Source organism: Pteropus medius, unplaced genomic scaffold, assembly GCF_902729225.1.
Source record: "Pteropus medius unplaced genomic scaffold, Ma_sr-lr_union100, whole genome shotgun sequence".
NCBI classification, from domain to species: Eukaryota; Metazoa; Chordata; class Mammalia; order Chiroptera; family Pteropodidae; genus Pteropus; species Pteropus medius.
In genome coordinates, this window is record NW_024351730.1 from 39,304,794 (window position 1) to 39,324,158 (window position 19,365).

The 19,365-nt window shown below is 33.9% G+C and overlaps 1 pseudogene; it reads right to left on the minus strand.

Annotated features, from left to right (window-relative positions):
* Nucleotides 1–871: 871 nt before the first annotated feature.
* Nucleotides 872–990, minus strand: LOC120588497 (uncharacterized; annotated as a pseudogene).
* Nucleotides 991–19,365: the final 18,375 nt, after the last annotated feature.

Sequence of the window (19,365 nt, forward strand, 5' to 3'; positions counted from 1 at the left end):
AAAAGTGCTTAAACAAATGAGCTTGCTTTTTTAATTGAATTGCTGCTATCACTGTGCCTGGTCAGAGCCAGGCGTCCCATCTGAGTTTTGCCTAGGCAAGCTCAATGCCAGCAGAGTGAATGTAGCAAAGTTCAACAGATCCAACTAGAAAGCAACCCAGGCACTTGGGCATTGAAAGTTTATTGTATGGGACTGCATTTTTGTGGTTCTTTTTATAAAGCATTGTAGCAGAAAAGATAAACGGTACAGCTTCTTTGAATTCTCCCCGCCTCTCTTTCTCTATCTCTTTTCCCTCAATCTCTCTTCTTTCCTTCCATCGTAAATCAAAATTTATTCATCATTTGCTGTGTGCCAGGCAAATGCAAAGAACTGGAGATGCAAGGATAATAAGGTACTAATCCAATCACTTTGTCCTTACCTATATCAATTCACTCTACAAACCATGCTCTCTTATGACTATCAAAGTCAATAAGCTATAAAATTAAGAGACTATCTGTAGCCAAGTATAATTTGGTTAATTGTTGAATTCAAAGTCCATTTGAGCATCTAACTGAAGGTAAATAATAGACAGTGCTTAGTCATTAATTTTATTGTTAGCTCTGGCCTCATGTCTTAAAGCCTGGGCATAAAGCCATGTGCTAACCTGTAAGATTGTCGGTGTCTGAAATGCCAGGGGAAAAAAACAGATCAAGTGGTACATATTTTAATCATAGGAGTTGCCAGAGAAAAAACATATACTAATGCGGGTCTATATAAGATATGATGATATAACTATTAATATATATATATATACATATTTTTTTTAGGTGAAGCAACCTCACAGATTGCAAGGACCTTGTCAGCTTACAATCCCTTATTTTTTTATTTTTTATGCCTATGGCATCTGATCTTCCTAGGTGGTCTCCCACTCAAGTACTAAGCAGGCCCAAGCCTGCTTAGCTTCCGAGATCAGATGGGATCGGGCTTGTTGAGGGCAGCATGGCCGTAGACATACTCTCAATATTAAAAGTCATATTTTTAATGACCTTATAGAAAAAATCTAACAGACATAGATTTGTATTTTAATTAAAAATTATATTTTAATGCAAATTATATTTGAAAAAATCCAAATTTAAACATAAAAGTAAAAAAATTTACAATTTAATGTCATATGCCTGTTAATGCAAACTCAACAATGATCAACTCAAAGCCAGCTTTGTTTCATTTATATGCACATTTACCTTCCTAGATTTCATTTTGAAGGAAATCTATGATTTTATCTATATTATTTTATCTATAAATATTCGGGACATATATATAGCAGATAAAATTTTTAAAAAATATCATACCATTATCACATTAAAAAATAATAATTCCTTCTTAATATTAGGATATTCCATAGTCCATGTTTGAATATTGCCAGTTGTGTCACAAAAGTGTTTAAATCAAGTTTTGCACATTGTAGTTGGTAGATGCATCTTTTAAGCTCTCAATTTACAAATATTAAATTATTTTATTTCCCTTGCAATTTACATTTTAAAGAAATGAAATCACTTATTTAGCTTAACGAAAGTTTGAATTTTGCTGTGAAATCATGTTTCTCTGATTCTTGTATTTCCTGAAAAATGGGAGTTAGAGTTATGAACCTGATTTTTTTGCAAAAAATACCTCAGAAGTAGTTTTGTTTATTTCCATCTGGAAACCCTGATGCTTCTCTTTCTAAATCTATTAATGATCTAAATCCATTAATTGATGAATGACTATAAAATAGCGATTCTATATCTCCTTCACGTATTAGCTACACCATAATTACGAAAAGAAACTTCTCAGCCATATTTGATTACCCTGGGATACAGCTGGTATCAAAATAAAGGTGGATAAGTGTTTAATTCTTTTTGTATTAACCAGTTTTCAAAATAATGAATTGGTGATGCTGCATCTTCCAAAGGTAAACGATGACTTTTCTATGTTTTCCCCTTTTTCCCCCTTTCTGTTTTTTTCTTTTTCTTCATCAATGACCTATGGTTTTAATCATATTTGATGTATTTTAATTCACTGGCTAGAAGAAGAGGCTTCAAGTTGGCTACTGAGTCCTTTTAATTAAACCTCAGCTGTCTTTGAAGTCTTCTTTATGGTTGACAAAATGTTCCACACTCATCTTGCACATTTTCTTCTCCAGAACTGGAATCAGACATTTCTTAAAGGAATCTCTGATTCCTTTGTATGAGAAATTATATTTTGAGACTATAATTTGAGCACTAGTGGCATCATGCAAGTAGGCTCATCATAGTTTCTAGGTGTTTTCAGTGGAAAAATTAACAAATGAACAAACAATAGTTAATGAGTTTATTGACACTCTTTGAATTCAGATTTAGTACCGAGTTAGAATTGTATATGATGTTGTATCACTGATGTTGTATAAGTATCTCCTATCAAGCAACACAGAAAATTCATGTTCCCAAAGACTCCAATATAATTACTCATTGGCTCTGTTCTATAATATGCACCTAACACTATCAGTACTACCAGAAAAACACTATCAGAAAAACACTGTTGGCACTACCACCAATATGATTAAAGAAAGTATTTTGAAATTGTTTTCAATTCTCTTTGTATTTAGGACATGTCTAGGAATATACAGCTAAATTTTGTGTTTAGTCATTTGAAATACTCTTTTTGGTTATACCAGTGATCCAATAAATAATTAGAATATCTAAATATTTAAAATTTAGCTTCGGATTTCAAGACATTTCTATGTCATTTTAATTTCTCATCGTATCATAATTATTTAGAGTATTTTCATTATTTTAAAGTCAAATTCACAAACAAATCCTAGTAGCCAGTCTCCAAGGTGACTTTCAAAGATTTTTTTGCTTTCTGGTATTCATGTCCCTCTACAGTTTCCTCTCACAAAATCAGTTTAATCAGTATGATCAATACTGATTTGGAAGTAATGCTGTGTGATTTCTAATATCATAAAAGACGTTGTGGTTTTATTCTTCGTTTGGGCCCTCTCAAAAAATTGAGTTTTGGTGTACAATTGCACATAAATCTACTTCCAAATCCATGTCCTCTTAAGACCCAGATTCCTTCCTCTATACTATACTGAAGAAAACCAACTTTATTGGTATAGGCTACTGTCAAGTCAATGTTTTAGTTTAAACTAAACTGCTAGAACTGCTTACACTACTGGAGCCACCACATTAAATCCAAAATCTGTGATAAGTGTATCCATATCAATCACTAAGTATGATCAAAAATTATATTCTTTTCTCTATGACTTAATACTGTTAGAATTCATTATCACATATATTTCCTAAAGATTTTGGTGATACAAATTAGTAAAGTATGGCAATTATTTTGAAGTATAAACTATCTTTTTCCTGGTTAGGCTTCATTCTTATTTCCCCTAAACCTGCAGAGATCTGACACTAAATATAGATTAGAGACAATAATGGGTAGTTTGCGTGGGACTTGAGGTATATAGCACTTTGTGACCATGCTACTGCCTCAGTAAGTTTATGAGATGGTGTTCAAGCCAGGCAGAGCTAGTTTCCTCAGACATAGAAGGAATGAAAGCTTTTGCTAGCAAAGAAGACTTAGAAAAACTAATGGGTTCAGGATGCTGAGCATTATTTTAGTTACCCATGTGTTGCCATTCCAAATCTCAGGGTCTCAATCTTTTTCAATCAATGCTCTTTCAGTTAATGAATCTGTAAGTTCAACTTACATTCAGATTTTTCAAACTGCACAATTAAATGTTGGGTCTTATTTTAAGCAGGCTTGTCTTCATGGTTATAAGGAATAAGTGATTCCATTAGGTGTGCCATAGAAGCTCTCTGGTTCTTTGTGATTTAAATGGATAGTATAAAGCACCAATCTTATTGTCTTCTTCCTGTAAAGCTCTCCAATGCAATGAGAAATGCTCTCCATCTTCACAGCTTTTAGTTATCATTACCATCACTTTACAGTTGTGAAGTGCAACAACCACTTTATCTCTCAAGGTACTTAACAGGCACTTTGTCACAAACAGGTGCTCATAATTTAATTTACCATGATACCTCTGAATGCTGTGAGATTCTATCTCACACTGGCATGGAATCTAGCCTGCATTCAAAAACATTGCCAACCAACCCGAGAATTTTCTTGGTTAGGATCTATAGAGGAATAGAGCAACCAAACTAGGTATTTCAACAGAGAGAATTTAATAGATGAATTAATTAAACAGGTGTTGAAAGTCTGAATGAGCAAACAGGGAATGCTGAGGTAACATGGTGATAACTGTGGAAAAAAGCTACCACATTTAAACGTGGCGAAACACAAGGAAGAGGTTGGGGGTTATCAATACATAGAAGCTTAAGAGAATGTGTCATGTAGTTGTAACTCAGAATTTTTTATGGGAGGCTTGCCCAATTGCCAAAGGTCATGGTGAGCAGGAACAATGGAGTAGTTCTGGGAATGCTCAAGGCAGGTAGAGGCTGTAACCAATGGCTGCTGCTGTGGTGAAATGTCCTGGCTGGGGCATTACTATCAGGAATAGAACGAAAACAGGGAAAGAATTAATTCATTCTCCCTTTCTCTGCCTTCGAGTCCTGTGTTAGTAACTCCTATTATTGACAGAACCTAATGAGATGCCCGTTGGCAAATAGTATGCAGTACCATAGAACAAAATATAGGATAGATTCGAAACCAAGGGTAATAGGTGAATGACCAACCAGCACACTTATTACTGGCTTTTCTGTTCTCTTACTACGGTTGAGATATGTTGTTCTTCAGCCTCCTTCTCCAGGATTCTCTCCTTTGATGGTAACACTAGATGTTCAATAACATAGACTGTGTTCCCCAAGATCTCTGTGTGTCATCAACTCCTTTCCCTACCTTTGTTAGGTAGCGACAAGGGGGAACAAAAGAATAGGGACCCAGCATAGAGACTGCCCAAAGAACACCCCGATAGTAGTAAAATGCTGGGAATGCACATGCGTGCTAGACTATTGCCTAGTGTCAATCAAGTGTTAATCAAGATGACCTCACATGCCAATCACCTAGGAATGTCTTTGGAACCACCCATCATGGCTCAAATATAAAGTAGACATTCTCACTTCCAGGTCTTCTTTGCCTTTCTGGACTCTCCTTTTCCTTTATGGTGGCCTTTTGTGGCCTTTTTGCCCTTTTGTAGCCATTTTGGCCCCTTTCTGTTGGCTACAGCACTGGAACCATTTACCTCCTTGGGGCATACTTTGTCTTTCTCCATGTGCCTCCTAGGGGCATTCTTTGTCTTTCTAAAACATATTTTTAATAAAACTTTTAAATCTCAATGACCTGTGATTCTTTACTGTGTCATTTGAGGAAGAATCGAGGAAAAATGCTAACTACACTCCTGCACCATCGTTATCCCTCTCCCTCCCCCTACCGTTGGGGCGACCACCCAACTCCAATGGGCTTCGACGGTGACACTTTTATTTGGAATTTGTTTTTCCTTTGCCCCAGTATCTCCTCAATAAACTTTCTCTTCCAGTGGTTTCTTTTGAGGGTGGACTGAGTCTTAAAAACTGGCTATAGTTGGTTGGTTTCTAGAATTCACAGGACCCAAACTGCCATGTTGGAATATGCTGACCACGTATTTCAATGTCCCCTTTATCTGCCTGTGAAATGAAGCCCACATGGTCTCTTCCAGCTTCAGTTGCTGTTCTCTATTGCTCCACTGAACTTCGTATGCCTGTTGGAGACCTCTCTGTGTGGTAACGAGTATTTGTTGAGAGTTCATTTCGTGGAATCTAGGACACTCTGGACCATTCTCTTTGCCTTCTGTCTATGTCCTTATAATCATTTTATTTCTTAATATTGGTTGTGTTGTACCCTCTTTTATTCTCGCTTTTCTTACTTTGACTCTTCTTTATTTTTCCTTTGTCTGTCTAGTTAAGGTATGTCAATTTTATTTATTTTTTTGATAACCAACTTTTGGTTTTGTTGATTTTCTTTATTTTTTTTCTATTATCTATTTTTAATATCTTGCCTAATTTTTATCTCCTTTGCTTATGCTCATTTTTGTTTCTTTGTATTAGTCTTGTTATCTTAGTTTTTATAGGAGGACTTGGGGAGATTTAAAAATTATTGGAGCCACTGCCATTTGCCTGGACCAGTATAAGATGTTTTATAACTACAAGAAAAAAAATGTTTGTTTATGTATTTTATAACATCACTTTTAGTAATACATACTTTCTTATAAACTTTTTTGAGTAAAGAAATATGATACTATTGATCCATCATTAAAATTGTATAATTTCTCCAGCTGTTACTTATAAAATCAGTGACTATATTAAAGAAGTCAGATTGATCAGCTAAAAATGATTGAATTTTCAAGTTTTATAGATCTTTTACTGATAATTAAACCGGATTCTGCACATATATATGTATGCATATATGTACATATATATATATATACACACACATTTACAGTTGCATATGTATATATGCACATATTTATATACATCAATATATACATATTCATGTATGTATAAAATGTATATTTATTTACATTTATATATTTTATAAATATTATACTCATATAAGTATATATTTTATATTCAGATACATATATATATACATTAATATGCATATATACATACTTTAAACATATATGCCTATTCACATATAGATATACTTTCTATGCATTTATATATGCATATTAGATACATTTCTATACATACGTACACATGTATTTATACATATACACACATATATATGCTATCAACATGTACTATGTATATATACTGTCTATATATATATTGTTGTCATGTCTCTTTCTTCCTCATGCTTTTTTCCTTGTAGCTTTATAAACTACATAAAAATGTGTTTATATATACATATATAAATAATTTTTGTTATTATGTGATGGCTCTTCTTTTAAAATGAGATACTTGGCTCTCAGCAACTTGACTTTTTAGAATATCACATAAGGAAACTATGAATTCTAAAACTTGGGTTATTAATAAAAATAAAAATAAACTTTAAAACAAAAGATATGGGATACTTACTTCATATACATTGTGTCACAGCATTCTCACTGTTCTAAACATAAGGTATTACCATGTCCATATTAAAGAAATGAAGGCTCAGAGAAGTGAAGATCTTGTGCATAACAATACAGGCAAAGATTCAAATGATGTTTATAGGGTTCCAAAGACATGCTCTTTTTTCTATGCAGCTCAGCAATGTCTATTCAGGATTAGATGTGATGTACTTTTAAGCACATTTATCATTTTATGTGAAAAGCCCACACATTTTCCATATTTAATGAGTATAAACTGAAGAACATTTGAGGTGAGCTGACTGGATTCACTCTGTATGAAGAAATCTAGGCATCTGTATGATAAAAAATAAATAAAATGAATTAAAAATGTGGTGAAAAATAAAAAACTGATGTTGCATCAAGACGTATTTCTGTAGGTTTAGATGGCTGGTATGCTTATACCTCTTTCTAATTACTTAGATTTTATTCTATGGGCAAAGGTTACCAGATTTTGCTATATCAAAATAGCTTCAAGGCTTTCCAAAAAGCAAGTCATTGATGCTGACTTGCAAAGCATTAGAATAGGCATAAAGCTCTCATGTGTAATCATGAGCAGAAATATAAAGAACTTAGTGATGAGTGGCTTCTCCATTCTTTATATGATTGATTATGGAGAGTCATAAATGATATGGGAGTGATCACTAAATGGAATAGCCTCAAGGGGAGAAGTCCTTTGTCCCAGTAGATGAGTCTAGGAAGAGGGTACAAAACTCTTTATGAATTATAGTTAGGATTAGGAAGTGATAAATGAGATCCTTCTGTTGATATTCACTGGAACCCAGGGGTTATTTGAGATGGTTAGATAATGTAAATGCCTCAGGAAATAGACAGCTGCATGGTAAGAAGGGTCTTTAAAGTACTTTAGTTGACATGACTTTTCTTTATCTCCTCAAGAACCACATATACATTGCAATTTCTCAGAGTCCTGGGATCATCTGCATATCACAATTTTGTTCTTTGAATCTTTCTCTAATCCTTTTTCCCATATTGAGAATTTTGAAACAAACGAACAAACCAACAAATATTCTAAAAGTCGGCTATGGGAAATTGCAAAAGAGTAATTCATACTTACATTTGTTTTGTTGTAGCATAAAAGTTGCAGAATTTTGCCCAGAGAAAACAAAATCTCATGAGCTCCTACTTACCACAAAAATATCCCATTAACAGAATGATGACTAATTTTGATGTCTGCTTATGAAATTTGTTGTGTGTGAACTGTTGTCAGGTTCCTCTCTTCTTCACACTCCTTGCCACCACTCTACTGCCCAAGATCATCAAACTCTGAGGCCTAGGGTTTTGTTCTTGATATTTTGTTTCTACTTCCCTCTCTTCTGGGGGTTTGCCTGTATGTCACCTTTAGAAGGACTCTTGTCTAACATTAGACACAAAGCAACTCTCTTTGCTTCTTCTTGAGACTCAAATTAAAATTGTTGAAGTAATTTTGTCCTCCTTATTCAGAATTCCCTTTTGACTTCAAAGCATAGTGAAAACTGTCAGACAAGATCTTAGCCTTAAACTGTTCCTTCCATCACCCCATTTCCTTCTCTCTTATTCTTCTCTTTTCTTCCTGAAATCCAACCCCTTGAACCATGCACAACTCTCCTGAAATTCCCTGCTCATTTTTTTTGTGTGTGTGTTTGCTTCAGCTTTTAAATGAAGCATCAAGGTCTTAAAAAACGAAACAAAAATAAATATTTTCCTTTCTTATTTTCTTATATAGTGCAAGGTGGGATGGCTTCATCTTTTTACCTGGGGCAGATCAAGTTAAAATAAAATGAAGAGATAACTGCTTAGATGTGGTTGTGAAGTTAAGGAAAAGAAAAAAATAAATTGGACTGCATACTTAAAGAAGCCTTTAGCTTTGTGGACTAAGATAAGCAAGAAGACAGGAAACCAGATCAGAAGCTCTAAATGTTATTGGACTATCTATTGATTTCTATTCTCCATGGATGGATGGAAGGTGAGATTATGGGACAAAATGTCGAATAAACCCAGTAACAGTTTGTGACCTCAAGAAGCTTAAAATTAACGGCAGAGTAGACAGGTTCTGAGTAGTCTAATAATTCTGTCAGCTAGTTGAAAATTTAGCAGAATAAAATTCAAATTTTCAGAGCAGATCATTTTCATTCCTACCACTCTGTACTCTCCTACTAGCTAAAGATGATGTTGAAGAAAAGATTCCTTTTTTTCAGTCATTCTTTTCTTCCTCATAAGCTTGGATTTGAGAAAAGTAGACATGATTTTTGCCAGTATGTATTTCTGAGTATGTATAACTTTGGGCTAATGTTTAATTTTTATTTCCTTCAGTTATACCAACATTAAAATGAGGATGGTAATATCATACTAAGATTAGTAAGAATCTTAATTACATAATGCCTGTCAAGTGTCTGTAGTTCCTGTCATTTTATTTAAGCTCATTTGTAAAAGACTAAAGATGTAAAGATCAAGATGTTACTTGAGTTCTCTTATAGTATAAAATTTCATACATATTGGTATTCTGTGTTCTCACTATCTACAGGACTTTGAACTATGCTCAAGGTCGAATCGAAGACAAAGCATTTATTATACAAGATAGGCAGAAGTTTTATAATGAACAAAAATGTGAATATAAAATAAAATTATTCACATTTTAAGGTGTTTCATAATTAAAAGAATAAAGGCATTTGGTAAAAGTAAAGAAGATATCCTGATATTAATCTTTTTACTATAGCCTTTCATTATGTCTCTACAGACTTCTTTCTTAAATGTTTCACATTCAAAATCTTAAAACCCAATTTAATTGGAGGAACATTTTAATCATGATTTTCTCAAGAGTGTTGTTTTGCTTTAAACTGTAGCTTTTACCTTTTATTGGATCACTGATCCTATTTGGTGTCTATTGAAAGTGGCGATTTGTCTGCCTAGGTAAAAGCACAATGTCAATCAAGGGTCTTCGCTGAAAACAGCTAAAACCAATCATGAAAACAGCAAAAGCCAATGCATTATGGTTGACTCAAGCAGGAACAGGATTGTAAGTAGCTCACAGGATCTTTGGGTGGGTCAGAGAATTAGGTTTGCAGGCTATGTAGTCCAGAACAATACCACAAACACATTGCAGAACCTCGTGGTTCATCTAGGGCTTATATCACAAACACTGGATGCCACTGCTGGAAACTTGACTTTTGCTGCTTTTGAAAACTAGTTTTCATTGATGCTACCTTTACTACAAAGTTTTGAGGCCTCAAGGGGATGAAGCAAGTGCATAGTCAGAGTTACATAGGCTGAGCTTATAAGTGCCTGGATAGCAGGGTAAGGGAGAAAAAGCATACTCTTTTGTTTGTTCACTGATTTAGCTAAACTATATAAGTTCTACTATGTCTATTAAGCATTAGGGGAATCATAGGCAATAACACAAGATAATAGTCTGTGGATCTGACCAAGTTTCTGAGAATGCTAAAGATGATTATGGCTGAGTCAAAGGAATTTTGTAAGAATTTTCTCTGGAAGTATTTGACATTGCTTGCAAAAGCTATAGGCCGTTTCAGGAAAATGAGCTAAGGTTGAGCCAATAAAAAAAATATCAGTGGTATCATCCATAAAGCTATTACATAATTGATAAATCCTAAGGAAAATGTAGGAAAAGAGCCCAGAGAGTTATGATATGAATAACAATCATCAAAGTATAATTAAACAATGACTTAACCAATAAACAAAAATTGTAATGAGGCAAAATTTGAAATTGGCATATATCTATATCTATATCTATATCTATCTATATCTATGTATATTTGTTTATTTAGTTCTCAAGAGCCAACTAATGAGTTGCAATACTATGTGAGTCATCTTGAGCTGCCAAACAAAATACCACTGATTGGGTGGCTTAAACAATAGAATTGTATTTCTTATATTTCTGGAGGCTGGACACCCGAGATCATAGTCCAGAAGGGTCTGGTTTCTGATGAGTTCTCTTCCTGGCTTGAAGACAGCTACCTTCTGACTGGGTCCTTACATGGCCTTTCCTCTGAGTGTGGAGAGAGACATAGAGAAAGAGAGAGAGCGAGCATGCTCTCTGGCTCTCTGGCCCTCTGGTGTCCCTTCTTATAAAGTCACTAATCCCATTGAATCAGGACCCGCACCCTTATGACCTCATTTAACTTTAATTATCTCCATTTATACCCTTTCTCCAAATACAGTCACATTGGGGATTAGGACTTTAACATATGAACTTTGAGAGAACACAGTTTAATGCACAGCAAACATTAAGTGTATTTTATGTAATATTGTTGACATTTTATGACATTAGGAATTTTGTGGCTAAGTATTTTTAACCTAATCACATGTCATTGTGAGATATGTTAGAGCAATATATATTTTTTGATATATGTGATCAGATGCGAAGTACATTTTTATTTAAATTCATAGTATTTACTCAACATTCATTCTATAGAGTAGCCAAGCTAGACATTTTTTAGTACCTACTTTTCATTTAATGTACGTGGTAAACTTATGACACTCTATAATTTATATTAACCTAAGTGGGGTTGAAAATTGTCTTTGGGGAACTATTCCCACTCATGGGAACATAGTGAGTAAGACGTAATAAAATATAACTTTATTTTAATTTATGTCCCAGGGGTTTCTTGAGAACTCTAAATCACCAGAAATTGCCTGTAGTTGAGATGACATTGTATAAATTTAGGACGTATAGAGGACAAAAGTAGCACTCTGGATTTCTGGAAAACTAAATTTCCTGGGAACTCTTACAAGTACTACCTGATTTAGTATTTGCCAACTATTTTTAATTTGTAGAACTGTATATCTATTGATACATAGGAGAATCTTGAGAGAATGTTTGCCCTCGACTGCCCTGATAAATCCATGCACCCTGAATGGTGAGTAGCAGCAGGGAAACTTGCTTGCTGATCGTAACATCTTCAACGAACAGCTCAAAACCCAACGGTTGTTAAACACAGAAGTAACTATAGCAATAATTACTCTGAGAACTATAACCCTACTCCATCGTTAAGTCTGGTTAGACTGCAGAATTAAAGGGCCTTTGATGTAGTCTCTAACGGTATTTTCAAATTCCAAATCTGCATTAATATAGGAAAAAAGAATAATGTAGTACTAAAAATAAATTCAAAAACAATCAAATAAATATGAAAACAAAAAACCATGCCACATTCATCAGCGATTGCAAACTAGAACATTGACTATAATGATCATGTCAGTATTAGTGCGCAAATTTGTCTTCTCCTAAGATAGTGCTTGTATATTTTAAATTATGATTAGTCTCATAAGATTTCTCCCCCTCCCACCTACTTTGAAGTGTGAAATCTGAAGTAAGTTTCACCTCTCTGATACTATTTTAGGTATTATATTTAGTTGTCCTCAAAGATTGATACATGTTTCTTGTTTGCCTGTGGCTAGGACTATAGGGATTTGTTGAGCAATTGTATGTATTTCTTTCCTTGAGGAAACACTTTTCTTAGTTTAGAGCAAAAAATCCCGTTGTGCAATTTGTTTTCACCAAAAGATTTATTTACTTATTTCATGGACATTTATAGAATGGAACATTCTCTGAATTAGAGCAGGTTTTGTTCATAATATACTGTGAGCACAGTTAAAATGGTAAACAGAGACAGACAGACAAACTGTTTTCAAAGTAGGATTGGCTTGTATTGGGATAGAGGTGTTTGGAATACTACAGTAAGTCATATATTTTATTTCTATTCTTTCTATCCTAAATATTTTATCTTAAAGAATCCAAATTAGTGGTTTAATTAGCTTTTTATTTAGACAGCTAAGTAATAATCTTATTACATCATAGTGACCTTTATCACTTTTCAATAAAAAAGGGAAGCTTTTAATAAACATGAACCTGGCAATATTTCAAATTATCCTGAGCCATAATGAGAGTCTTTTGGTTCTATTATTGAGATACATAACCAGCTGGAAGATAATAAAACTAAGTAAATGCTAGTTGAATTTTATATATATTTCATGTTTATTAAAGTATATATTAATAATATTTTTATATTGTTTAACTTATTAAAAACTGTACAATGTAGAATAATTGACAGAGGAAGAGTCAAAGAAAGTTGTTTTGTTGTGTTTCAGTAGCTTAGAAAATTTTCTAAATATTCATCCTAGCAGTGTGATTAAGATTTTAGAATAAACCCCTAAATTTGAATGTTCGTGTTGTCTTTTTTTATCATTCTAATATTTTTTGTTGTTGTTGAGGCATTTGGTAGACAGAATAATGGTCCCCCAAGGTTCTTCATGCACTAATCTCTGGAATTTATGAATATGTTACATTGCATGGCAAAGGGAAATTAAAGTAGCCAATGGAATTGAAGTTGCTAATCGACTGACCTAAAAATTGAGAGCTCTTCCTGGATTATTTGGTTGAGTCCAATATAATCACAAAACTTTTAAAATATGGACATAGAAACTAAAAAAGGAGGTCAGAATGATTCAACCTGAGAAGGACTTGATCCACCCTTGCTGGATTTGAAAGTGGAGGAGGGAGTCATCAATAGCAAAGAAATGCTGGTGGCCTCTGGAAACTACAAAATATTACTTAGCCATAAGAAGAGATGAAATACTGCCATTTGCAAAACATGGATGGACCTTGAGTTAATCAGGCTAAGCACAATAAGCCAGAAAGAAAAAGTTGAAAATCATATGATATCATTTATATGTGAGATATAAACCTAAAAGCAACAAATGAACAGGACAAACAAACAGAAACTTATCAACATGGACAATAGACTAGTGATTACCAGAGAGTAGGGGGGAAGGGGGTAGGGGGGAAGGAAATGGGATAAAAGGAGTCAAATATGTGGTGACAGAAAGAAATCTAGCTATAGACAGTGAACATACAGTGTAAACATGTATATGCCTTACTGTTAAAAAATACAGCTGAAACTTACAAGATTTCGTTAACCAATGCAACCCTAAAATCATTAATTAATTAATTAATTAATTAATTAAAAAAAATAAGGAAACTGATTTTCTCAAGACCCTGAAGAAAGGGATACAGCAGTGCTGACACTGCCGTCACCTTGAACTCTCAGTTCCTAGAGGATGCCCTCAGGTCCTAGCCCCTTGGCCTTCTCACAACATTACAACTTATTTCTTCAAAATCAGATCCTATTTAAATCTACTGTTTTATTAGGCAGTTACCTCATTTAGGTTTAACAACAGGTTCCTTTTAGTTTTCTGTCTTTCCAGTGCTCTTCTACTTTGCTTTATTTGTGTGGTACCTAGAAGCTAGTCAGTGGTTTTTCAAATAGTAGTCTAGCTCTCAAATATTTTGCCATCCTAAATCTGTTCAGTTTCTTATATGGACTATTCAGGAGTCAGCTTAGGAATTAATATGTAGGTCTTAAGAGTCCCTTTTGTTTGTTTCTTCCCTCAGAAGTCTAGTTGGGAGGAGAGAGGGTTTCTTCTGCCAGTACAAGTAGGTGGCCTAGGTTCTCCACTGACACTAGCATGATTGGGGTAGTGTAGAGCCATCTGCCAAAGCTGTACAGGGTTGCTAATCCAGGCTCTTCATTTGACTTCTGATGACATTATGGAGGGGACTGGGAAGAGGTAGGAGAGAAGGGAGAGGTGGGTGATAGTGAGGTGGTGAGAACATGTTTTTTCTTTTGATGTTGGCTGAAGAAAGTTTCTATTCTTCCACATAACTTTTTTTCTTTTGGTCTATATCTATTGGCTTTTCTAGGTTGCTAGCTTCTCCAGCCCCCATTCTGGAATATGGGAAAAGCAGAAAGATAAGCCAATCCTTAAATCTCTAGATCTGTCTTCTTCTTTCCACCTTTTAGATGCTTCCTATGTTATTTGCTGTACTATGTTCAGAGTTTTTACCTTTACTTAGTAGAAAAAATTGTTGTTAAAGGAGTCTATTCCATTTTGTCTGGAACTGGAACTCCTATCGCTCAAACCAAATTTACCTTCAATTATGTTATCAGTGCCTCTAATAACTAATTTTGAAACAATTCACAGATATATTAATATTCACAAATGTAGTACTTCTGTTTAGTAGACATATTTACTTTAAAAATTGTGTACCCTAACAGCTAATCAAGTTAAAGAATCCTAATTAACATAAAAATAATTACCTTTTACAATAAAATTCTGGTTTATCAATTTGGTAACTGTTTTTCACAGATAAGGAATAATTTTTTCATTTAGATAGTTTTCCTTCCCAATAATATTTAAAGTCTTAATACTAAAAAATAAGATTCAAAACTTGAAAATAATCCATTACAAAATTTAATCTTTCAAATGCTTTAACAATTGGAAAGAAATGACAAGGATTATTCATGGCTTATGCTGTTAAGAGGATCTAATTATGTTTAATCATGTTCTACCAGAGTTCATATTACATGTTGAATGAACAAACTTATTTTTCAGAAGAGTTTGTGCCTGAGCCTGCAAACATTTCACACTGATTTTTTGCAATGATGTTTAAGATGTCTCTAGGAGATGTCCCTGAATCACTTACATGTTTTTATAATTTTTGTATATCTTTAAAAATTGCACATAAAATTATAAAAGGAGCAATATAGTCTCATATATTTGACTTAGACCAATACATTATTATGTAGACTTTTGAAATGTATTTTATACATTAGCAGTTGCCTTCTGCTAATGTACATAATTGTAGTTTTTTAATTTATAGTATTATTTAACATCTGTACTGTTATGTTGTTGACAGAACTGCTCTGGGCTCTCATGTAATATAAGATAAATATCAAAACATATATAAGCAATTAAATATTTATAATCATATTAGGTATCAGGAGAAATATTTTGATTATATTTTGTTTGCCTATGTAATTTAATTGAGAAAAATGTATATATTATATATATAGTAAATATATCAGAGTTAAAATTTATATGTTCAGTAGAGCATATTTTTGTTATAGAAGGATATTTATTGGCTATTGATTTTTATGTTTTATTACTAGTATAGAAGGTAATACTTCAAATGAACACATTTTGAATTAATATGTTAGTTAAAATGAGTAATATTGGTAAAAAAAGAGTAAAAAATTACAGTTGTAATGTTTTCAGTACTTTAAATATCTGGACTTTATGACGGTTGTGCTAAAAGAGGTGCTATAGATTTGTAGCCAGCCAGCTATGTTCTCAACTCGGTTCCATGAATGACTTACTGCTCCTTCAAGCTATATCAGAAGGACACTTCTAGTATGTGATGTCTTTCTTTCAAAGATACAAGATGTTGCTTCAAGAGCATTATGAATGTCTTAGAAATGGGTATTTTTAAATACAAGAAATTATGTTCTTCAATAATTTGGTCTCCTAGAGGGAAAGGAAATCTTTATTCTCATGTCTAAAATTCTCTTCAGTGATCAAGTCTTTATGTGCAAGGGGTGGTATAATTCCATGTCCTTAGCAATAATGAGGGGGAAGGTATATAAAGCCCAGGCCACAGTTAAGACACAAATTGCAGCATGGGGAGCCTTCTGCTCAACTTCTACAACATCAACGCATCAAAAGTGAATAATAAAATCTAGGCTAGTAATTTTGGCTCTTCATTGTTCAGTGATACCCATATAACATTTAAAGTTTATCCCTGTGGACATTAAGTCATTGACTTGGTAGTATATAAAGAATGTCACTCTTTAGAACCATTGAAAAATGCTAGTTAATTTTACCTTTGATTCATATTTTGTCACATCTCTAGAGATATTGTGTGGGATATTTCTGTAGATGGACAATAAAGAATTCCTGATATTTTCAACAGCAGACTTCATTTGTATTTTTCCCATCATGAATCCTGTGTTTGAAGATATTTTCTCTCCCAAATCACCAGATTATTTTGCAGTCATTTATTTATTAAACAAATACTGTTGATTGCCTGCTATACATCAAGCACTGTTTTAGGTTCTGTAGACACTGTTATTTTGTGGCTAAAAATATTTTCCCACTTCATAGCATTCAAAGACATAAGCAAATTTCTAACAACTTCTGATCATTAAACAAAAATCAAGGCTATAATACTGGCTTGATATAACACTAGGCAAATACAAAATATCTTGGTGATTTGCTTCTCTTTTTTAGTATGTACCATATGTTTCTAAATTTAGAAAATAACCCAACAGTTTTTCATTACTAACTTCAGGCACCTAAGGGTACAGAGAATTCCTCTGGGGCCATTGACCTAAGCTTGAAACTCTGCTGATTTTAAACACTAAGATCATTTGACAGAAGTTTATCTTGATTTCTTTTCTACTCTATTTGGTTAATTACAGAGTTGTTGTATTTGGCTGAGCATTCTTCGCATTGAAATTGTATAAAGGCACTACAACTCTAAAATTGCTCTTGCTAATATCTCATATTTTCTCTTTATGTTTTCCATTATATTCTGGATTTTTAATGCTATTCTTATTTCTTACAATTTTTAATAAAATTCAGTCTACATAGGAATTGTATGCTCTATGATTAGTATATTATGAAATTCTCAAGGAACAAACTCTCTGTCTGTGTATATTAGGGGTATTTGACAAAATTTGACAAAACTCTAGCTTTACTCTGGACATTTCCCAAATAAGCATGTTTTTTATTTAAGTCTTCTTGACTGAAATTAATGTCACTGTCATGAAAAATTGATTATGTAAATTTAAAATGTTATAGATAATAAAAATTAGTGGCCTTCAACATCATTTAGCCTATCCTCTGTTTTCCAAAAAGTTTTAAAAGTCTTTTATCTTTATTCCTATTTCATTTATCTTTATATTGTATCCATCCAGTTATTTCAGGAATATAATTTTGATGGACCACTTTCCATGTATTGTCTCAGTGGTGTGTGGGAAGCTAAACATTTGGGATCTCTAGAGCCCTCATGAGCGCCCTCCCATAGCAATCCTGGATAGGGCATTATGACTATCTTTGGCCAATGCAACATTAACATTAGGCATTAATCTGTCCTCTGGGAATATTCTTGATGGATTCCAGATATCATTATATATGAAGAATGCCAAATAGCCATGTGGAGTGGTCCACATGAAGGAGAACTGAGGCCTGGCTGATAGTCTCAGCTGTCAACCACATGAATAAAGCCATTTGGACCTCTTAATTTGTTCAGAGGTTTACCTGATATCAGATGGTAAGAGAAGGCAATGTTCTCTTCCACTGAAGAAGTGACCAGAACCGAAAGCCTTTATACATTTTAGACAAAGAAATGATACATATATGAAGGAATAATAAGACAAAGGGGTTTGGGATAGGGACAGTAAGTTTTGGGGAAATGACTAGGACACATATTGAGGGAAGGTGCAAAACTAGTGGAAGATAAGTGCCATTTTAGTAAGTTTGTACAGACCTATTTCAGCATCAACTCCCAGTCTCTGGTGATAGATATTCTTTTCTTCCTGGTATAGGAAGGGCACCTTTCTCATGAGAAACTTTATGGCCTGTTTTAGGTAGAAAAGGTTAGGTCAGAGAGCCCTTCCTGCAGCTGCTATTTCTCAAATGTCTTCAGCTCAAAATAATTAATATGCCAAAGCAGATTAATGGGCTGGTATGTCCTGAACTCCTTCGACATGAAGCAAAGAAAATTCATGGTCAACATATCAACCCACATAATTATTACTACTAATAAATTTCTGTTATTTTAACCTTCTAAGTTTTGGAATAGATAACCAAAACATGGTATGATATTTACTGTTTTTTCCCCTCCTTTAGTTAAAATAATTAATTCTTCACATCATCTGCACTAGGCTACCGAGCCCACAGCTGTATTTCAAAATACAATGTGTACTTAAGAAAAAACAAAAATGAAAAAGAAATGGCATATCGCCATTTCTAGAAGAAAGCTATGACATTTGTAACTAAATTTGAGGCTAGAAGTGATGTTTCTTGAGAGTTTCAGAGGTAAAGTACTGTGATGGTTGAGTAGAGTAGAGGATAAGTAAAAATGTCACAGAGGTTGCCATATGTGGTGGCCATGAGAATACAACAGATCTTCTGCTAAAGGGAGAATAGTTGATTGTGAGTCCCAAGAGGTGATCCTCTGGGTCCATCGCTGTTTTGGAGCTGGACCACCCTTTCCATTGGCTCTAACCAGCCATGTCTGAGCATGAAAAGGCTACTAATTTTGGCCTATTCATTTGAGGTGTACAACTCCTCAAACAGGACACTTTGAATTGAGGATTTCACACTGGCTTGACTGAAACTTTCACAGAACTGTACTGCAGTATGAGTCTGTTCCTACCTCATACTCCTTCGTTCTATCTTTCCTTCACATGTGTCAGATTTGTAGGTCCTTGCTTTTCTCTCTCTTGTCTTTAGCTTTCACAGGC